The sequence below is a fragment of the Suricata suricatta genome, chromosome 13 (genome assembly GCF_006229205.1).
Source record: "Suricata suricatta isolate VVHF042 chromosome 13, meerkat_22Aug2017_6uvM2_HiC, whole genome shotgun sequence".
NCBI classification, from domain to species: Eukaryota; Metazoa; Chordata; class Mammalia; order Carnivora; family Herpestidae; genus Suricata; species Suricata suricatta.
In genome coordinates, this window is record NC_043712.1 from 3,367,132 (window position 1) to 3,374,399 (window position 7,268).

A 7,268-nucleotide genomic window follows, 5' to 3' on the forward strand; every position below is an offset into this window, starting at 1 on the left:
CATCTGTGTTGACAAACACGCATGAATGTACACGTACCAGCCCTGCTAGAAGGATCAAGCTTTTCGTCCAGTGTAAAATTCCAAAGCCACCGAGACCTGCCAGAGATCAGTGACACAAGTCCTACCCGGAACGTGAAGATAGGGAGCTGAGGGATCACTCTGATTAGTAACGAAAAATAGTAACAGTCCTGTTAGGAGCCTCATAAAAGTACCGAACAGTAGTGCTCTGACCTGAGGAGTATGGGAAAGGACTCTGGAGGCCTTAGGATGAAAAACACTTTTGTTTGCACCGATTTGAAAAAGAACCAAAACCAAAACGAAACCGTATTCAGATAATTTGTTCTTTTGGTTTTACCTCTTGAAGTCTTATGAGGCTGAGTTTGCAGCTGTGAATGTGGCTTCCTTTTTTAAATTTATTAAAAGTGTTTATTTATTTTTGAGAGAGAGAGAAACAGAGCATAAGCTGAGGCAGAGAGAGAGGGAGACACAGAATCTGAAGCAGGTCTCCAGGCTCCCGGCTGTCAGCACAGAGCCCGACGCGGGGCTCGAACCCACGATCTGTGAGATCACGACCTGAGCCGAAGTCGGAAGCTTAACCGACTGAGCCCCCCCGGCGCCCCTATAGTTTGGTTTCTTTGGAGAGAGTGCGCAGCAGTCTGTTGGCCGCTGCCCCCGCGTGTGTGTCGAGGGGACCGTGTGTGTGTCGGCTGGAACCCTGGACGTGAGAACAGTGTGGTCGGCCGAGGGCGGCCCCGGAAGTCTCAACGGCGACACTGGAGTGCGGCTCCAGGCCTTACGGAAATCATCTCTGTGCCCCATCTTGTTTACACAAACAGAGCCATTCGAGAAATGCATATTTAAATTCACCTTGCTTCCCACACACCAATCACGGAACATGAAATTATAGGCCTAGATTTTTCCCAAAACTGAGAATAGGAGAAAGCTCATCATGGTTTCTGTTCTGTAGCTAAAGGGCCATGTGGGGGCCTTTTCCGGTCATCCCGTGACCCAGAAAGCTCCCATTTCTCAAAGGCATTCTTGATAAATATAGGACATCACGAGGCCCGTCTGCATCCAGGGCTCAGCCCCTGCGGCCACCCCCTGGCTCCGCTCTGTCTCCCCATTTACCGACCCTTCCGTTGTGGGCAGACAGCTCTGAGCAAGCAAACAAACCCACGTTCACTCCGACAGGGTTGATTGGAATGCTTGTGTTTACAATTGATTCTCAAGAATAAGGCACATCCTTTGGGACGACAAGGCACCGTTGGTTCACATGTGAACTGTGCAAATCCTCGGGCCTGGAGGTTTCGGTCTGTGGAGTTTATTCTACCAAAGCGCTCAGATGCCGAGCAAGAGGTGGGAGAGGGTACGATGAAAACAGAGGCCGCCCCGAGCTGTGTTAGTAAGAGGGATGCGTAAGCAGCTGTGGGAGACCCATACGCTGGGACATTAAAGCGAAGGGGCAGCTGTTGAAAAGAAGCCCGCCAAGTGACTTGATGTTCAGGGTACGTGGTCACGTGGGAGAGGGGGCAGAGGGCCAGCCAGCCAGCCGTGTTCGGGACGCCCTCCTGTCTGAGTGTTCGCTCAGATCACATCGGAAGGAACGTCGTACATCACACTGGCTGCCTCTGTAGAGTAGCATATTCTACAATTCTGATTCTTTTCCTTTTGCTGCGAGCATGAATTTTCTAACCAGAGACAACCATGCAGAATTTTATTAAAATATCATAATCGCCCTCACTGAGTGCCTGTTGTATGCAGTGCACTTTATTGGGCACGCAGACAGGGAAGACGTAGAAAGAACCAGAGAGGAACATATGGATCTGGGTGCAGGCCAGGCGGGGGAGGGGAGCAAGCAAAGGTGAAACTGAACTTGTCCCACTGTAGTTGCAGGTCTGACTATGTCCCCAGCCTTGCTGCTGGGAGCCATTAGGAAAGAGCAGATTATTACAAGGTTTTCTTCCCAGGACATTGTGAAGCCAGGCAGGGGCTTTAATCCATCTTTCCCAGTACAAGCACTGAGCGCTACACATTGTCCTCTAAACACTTCTTTAGCTGCGCCTCATAGGATTTTAATGCCTTGTGTTTTATCATTCAGTTCAAAACGTTTTCTTATCCTCTTGGGGTTTCTTTTTTGACTTATGTGTAATGTAGAAGTGTATTGCTTAATTTCCAAATATTTGGGAGTTTTCCAGGTTTGGGGGAGGAGTATTGATTTCTAAATCCAGTGTGCTCCAAGAACTTATCCTTGTATGATTTCAGTCCTCTGAAATGCACTGATTTTTTTTTTTTTTTATGGCTCAGCCTGGTGAATTCCATGTGCACTGGAAGAGAGCATGTAGTTTCTCTTCTGCGGGACGTAGTGACCCACAGATGTCAATTAGAAGAAGGTGTTCGACTGTGTTGCTCAGTTCCTCTGTGTCCTTCATGGTTTCTCACTCCCATGATTTAGTTACCAAAAGAGACCTGTTCAGATCTCTAGCTCTGCCTGTGGAGACCTACCGCTCGCCAGGCTCTGCTGCGTGCCGTTTGAAGCTCTGTTCCCGGGAGCATGTACACTGAGGACTTCTCTGTCTTCCTCTTTTTTTTAAAGATAATTTTTTAAATTTATGTTTTTAAGTGTTTATTTATTTTTGAGAGAGAGAGAGAGAGAGAGAGAGAGAGAGAGCGAGCCATGTCAGTGGGGGAGGGGAGAGGAAGGGAGACAGAGAATCCGAAGCAGGCTCTGTGCTGACAGCAAAGAGCCCAGTGTGGGGCTTGAATTTACAAACTGTGAGATCGTGACCTGAGCCCAAGTCATACACTTAAGTGCCTGAGGCACCCGGGCGGCCCCTGCTGTGTCTTCTTGACGACATGACCCCTGTACGGTTAGGAGGCGCTCGCTCCACTGCCTCCCTGGGAACACTTACCTTCCTGGAGTCTATTTTTTTGATAGTAGCATAGCCACTCTCTTATAATTAGTGTCTGTACGGCATATATTCTTTTTACTTTTGATTTTAATGTTTCTGTATGAGAGAGACAGCGCAAGCAGGGGAGGGGCAGAGAGAGAGAGAGGAAGACACAGAATCCAGAAGCAGACTCCAGGCTCTGAGCTGTCAGCACGGAGCCTGACGCGGGGCTCGAACCCACGAACCCTGAGATGGTGACCTGAGCCGAAGTCGGACGCTTCACCGACTGAGCCCCCCAGGCTCTTTTCTTTTAAATCATCTGTGTCTTCTATTCTGAATATGTGTCTTTAGACACCTATATGTAATTGAGACAACATGTAATTGGGCCTTGCTTTTTTTTTTTTAATGCAGTCTGACATTTTCTGCCTTTTAATTGAAGTGTTCAGTACATCTCTCCATTTTAAGTGGTTTTCAGGATGGTTTGAAGCCTCCTGTCCTGAGTGTTTTGTCTTCTGTCACCTCTTCTTTGTTCCTGCTTTCCTGCCAACTGCTTCTCAGTAATCCCTCTCATTTCCTCTGCTGCCTTGTTCGCTGCGTGCCTTCGCTTTGCCGTGTTCACGGCCGCTCTAGGGGTCACCTAGCATCATTCACTAACCACAGTCTGCCTTGAATTAATACTGCTGTGTTTCCATTGACCTTGCTCCTGCCCTTTGTGTGACTGGTTTGTTTTTGTTTTTATTTTATTTATTTATTTATTTTTGGGTTTTTTTTTTCTGTTTGTTTTTATTTTTTGTCATACCTTTTATTTCTCCATGTTAGAAACTCTGCAGCACGTTGTAATTATTTTCACTTTGGTCATTTGGTTCCTTTTTCTTTTTAAATGAAGACGCGCAGGGGAAAGGCCCTGTGGTCTACCCACACATATCGATCCTGATTTGTTTGGATGTCGGGTTCCACCCGCTATCCCGGTCTTTCCCCCCAAAGAACTCCCTTTAGCATTTCTTGTAGCGCAAGTCAGCCAGCGACAGCCTCCGCTTCCGTCAGTCCGAAGATGTGCGTGTGGCACCCTCACCCCTGAAGGACGTTTCCGCGGCACGTAGAAGGCTACGCCGCCCGGCGTTCCTCTCCGCACGCTGAACTCCGCCTTCCGTTGTCTTTCGGCCGCGTTGCCTCGGATGGAACTCGGATTATTTTTATCCTCGTTCCGCCACGTACAGCGTGTCTCCCCACCCAGCTGCTCTCGCGGGTTACCCTCTCTTGGTCTTTACTTTCCAGAAACTTAACTCTGGTGTGTCAAGGAGTGGTTTACCTTGGGCTGGTCCGGCTTGGGTCTCCGAGAGTCTCCGGTCCGTGGATTGGTGTTTTCATCACATTTTGAAATAGTTTTTCATGGGGGCGCCTGGGGGGCTCAGTCGGTTACGCCTCTGACTCCGGCTCAGGTCATGATCTCACGTTCATGGGTTCGAGCCCCGCGTCGGGCTCTGTGCTGACAGCTAGCTCAGATCCTGGAGCCTGCTTCTGATTCTGTGTCTCCCTCTCTCTCTGCCCCTCCCCCTCTCATGCTCTGTCTCTCTCTGTCTCAAAAATAAATAAAACATTTAAGACTCTCTCTCTCTCTCTCACTCTCTCTCCCCCCGCCCCTGCTATGCTCTTTCTCTCTCTCTAAAAATTAAAAAAATGAATAATTAATTCATTAATAAAATCAAACCCTTTGGATTCGACCACTTTCTAATATCACCATTATTATCAACAAAAACAAAACTTGAAAAAAAAAAAGAAATAGTTTTTCATCAGGTGTTGAAATTCTCTGGCCATAATCTCTTCAAATATATTTTTCTGCCTCTCTGTGCTCCCCTCCCCCACTCGTGTCTTCCTCCCCGCCCAGAACTCCTCCTGACACTGAGTGCTACGCCCTCCAGCCCTCGGAGTTTCTAGTCTTTTTTCCAGGGCTCCTTTACCTCCTCTTCACTTCGGTTTGGGTACTTTATGGCCTGGCTTCCTGTCTTCAGCTTCGTGGTTCACAGCCTATCCAGTGATGTTTTCCATTTAAGAGACTGTATTTTCCACTTTCTAGGATTTGCATCTGGTTCTTTTATACAGTTTCCATTTCTCTGCTGAGATTCTCCAGCTGCTCACCCATTTTAACCGTCTTTCCCTTCACAGTTTTGCATATATTAACGAGAGCTGTTTTATAGTTTCTGTGTGCTAATTCTCACACCCATGTCGTCTCTTGATCTGATTCTATAGCCTGTTTTCTCTCTTTGTAGGGGTCACACTTTCCTGATTGCTGGGGTTTTGCTTCTCAACTAGTGCTTTATTACATGCTAGACACTGTGGTTCTCACATTGCTGGAAGTCTGGATTTTATGGTTCTGCTTTAAGAATAGTAAGTTAATGGGGCGCCTGGGTGGCCCAGTCCATTGAGCATCTGGCTTCGGCTCGGGTCATGATCTCATGGTTCATGGGTTCAAGCCCCACCTTGGGCTCTGTGCTGACAGCTAGCTCAGAACCTGGAGCCTGTTTCAGATTCTGTGTCTCCCTCTCTCTCTCTGGTCCTCCCTGCTCATGCTGTCTCTCAAAAATAAAATAAAAAACATTAAAAATTTTTTTTAATTAAAAAGACTAGTAAGTTAAGAGTTGAGTGCTAGGGGTGCCTGGGGGCTCAGTCAGTTAAGCGTCCCACTTCAGCTTGGGTTGTGATCTCGTGTTCCGTTAGTTGAGCTCCAAGTAGGGCTCTGTGCTGACAGCTCAGAGTCGAGAGCCTGCTTTGAGTTCTATGTCTCCCTCTCTCTCTGCCCCTCCCTTGCTCACACTCTGTTTCTCTCTCTCTCTCTCTCTCTGGCCCTCTCTCGCTTACACTCTGTCTCTCTCTTTCTTTAAAAAATAAACTTTTTTAAAAAATGAAAAAAAAAAGAATAGTAAGTTAAGGGTTGAGTGCTAGGGGCGCCTGGGGGGCTCAGTCAGTTGAGCGTCCGACTCTGTATTTGGGCTCAGGTCATGATCCCCAGGACATGGGATTGAGCCCCACATCAGGCTCAGCGCTGAGTGTGGAGCCTTCTTGGGATTCTCTCTCTGCCCGTCTCCCCAGCTCTCTCTAAAAAAAAAAAAAATAAAAAAGAGCTGAGTGCTAATGGGCAGTTAATTTACTATCAGATCTGCTTGATCCCGTGGAGGCTTTTAGTTTTTGTTCAGGTGAGCCCCAAGCGTGCACCCTCTTGGGCTCCTGCACCCCCACACCCAGAATCTCAGCTGACCGGGCGCAGGCACGGTCGCACAGTCGCACGGTCTCTTGCTCTGGCTGTCAGAGCACCAGCATGTTCCTGTGTTCCTGCCTCTCCCTGGGCTCACGACCCCCCGGGGGCTTTTCTCCACCAGGCCTGGGGGCGGGGGCAGGAATGGATTCTCAACTACGAAGTGCGCAGCTTTGCACTGACCCAAGGCAGCGGGGAAGCCCATGAGGCTTTCTGAATCCACTTCTCTGCACGACTCCCTTCTCCCCATCACCCTGATCCTGTAACTGCAGCCCTCAATCCAACCTGTGCTCCCCACTGCCGCGTTTGGCTCCCTGTCTCCTGTGCCGTGGTCAGGGAGGCACCTGTAAGTAGAAATCCAGGGTGCAGGTGGGACTCGCCTTGGGTGTCTCCCTTGTCTCAAGGTTCACGGCCCCGTGAGCGGCGGTCTGATGCCTGAAAAGAGTTGTTTCACATCTTTTGTGCAGTTTTACCGCGTTCTCTGGCAGGAGGTACATACAGCATCGCTCGGTCCTTGCTGGCCTGAGCCGGAAGCCCAGTGTGGGTCTGATGTCACGCAGACCTGGGTTTGAATCCCAGCTTGGCTGCTTAGGGGTTCTGCAGCCGGGGATGGTCTGTCCCAGCGCTTCGCAAGCCAAGCACCGCGTTTGGTACGGGGAGAGGTCTCAGATACCATCAGCCTTTGTCATCGCCCATGGTCCCTTAGCGGGTGACCCTGCCAGCCGCCTTGGGTGCCCCCGCTGCTGTCCACACAGCAAATGAAGCACGTTGTCCCTGAGGGGTGAGCCTTTGCTGATGGCCGTTGCCTTACACCCTCTCTTTCCCAGTTCATTTTAGGGGTGTTTTTGTTTTTTTTATTTATTTTTATTTTTTTGATGTTTATTTATTTTTGAGAGAGAGAGAGTGAGCAAGGGAGGGGCAGAGAGAGGGGGACACAGAATCCAAAGCAGCTCCAGACTCTGAGCTGCCAGCGCAGAGCCCGACGTGGGGCTTGAACCCACAAACTGTGAGATCCTGAGCTGAGCTTGGATGCTTAACCGACTGAGCCCCCAGGCGCCTCTGGTGTCTTTAATATATGAAGAAAACGCCTTGATCTTAAGAAAAGCAAGACTGTGCAGCCAACACCTCAC

General features: G+C 49.2%; 1 protein-coding gene across 1 annotated transcript in view; it reads left to right on the top strand.

Annotated features, from left to right (window-relative positions):
* Positions 1–7,268, top strand: part of AK8 (adenylate kinase 8) — a 118,863-nt gene that overhangs the window by 39,692 nt on the left and 71,903 nt on the right. The window lies entirely within an intron of this gene.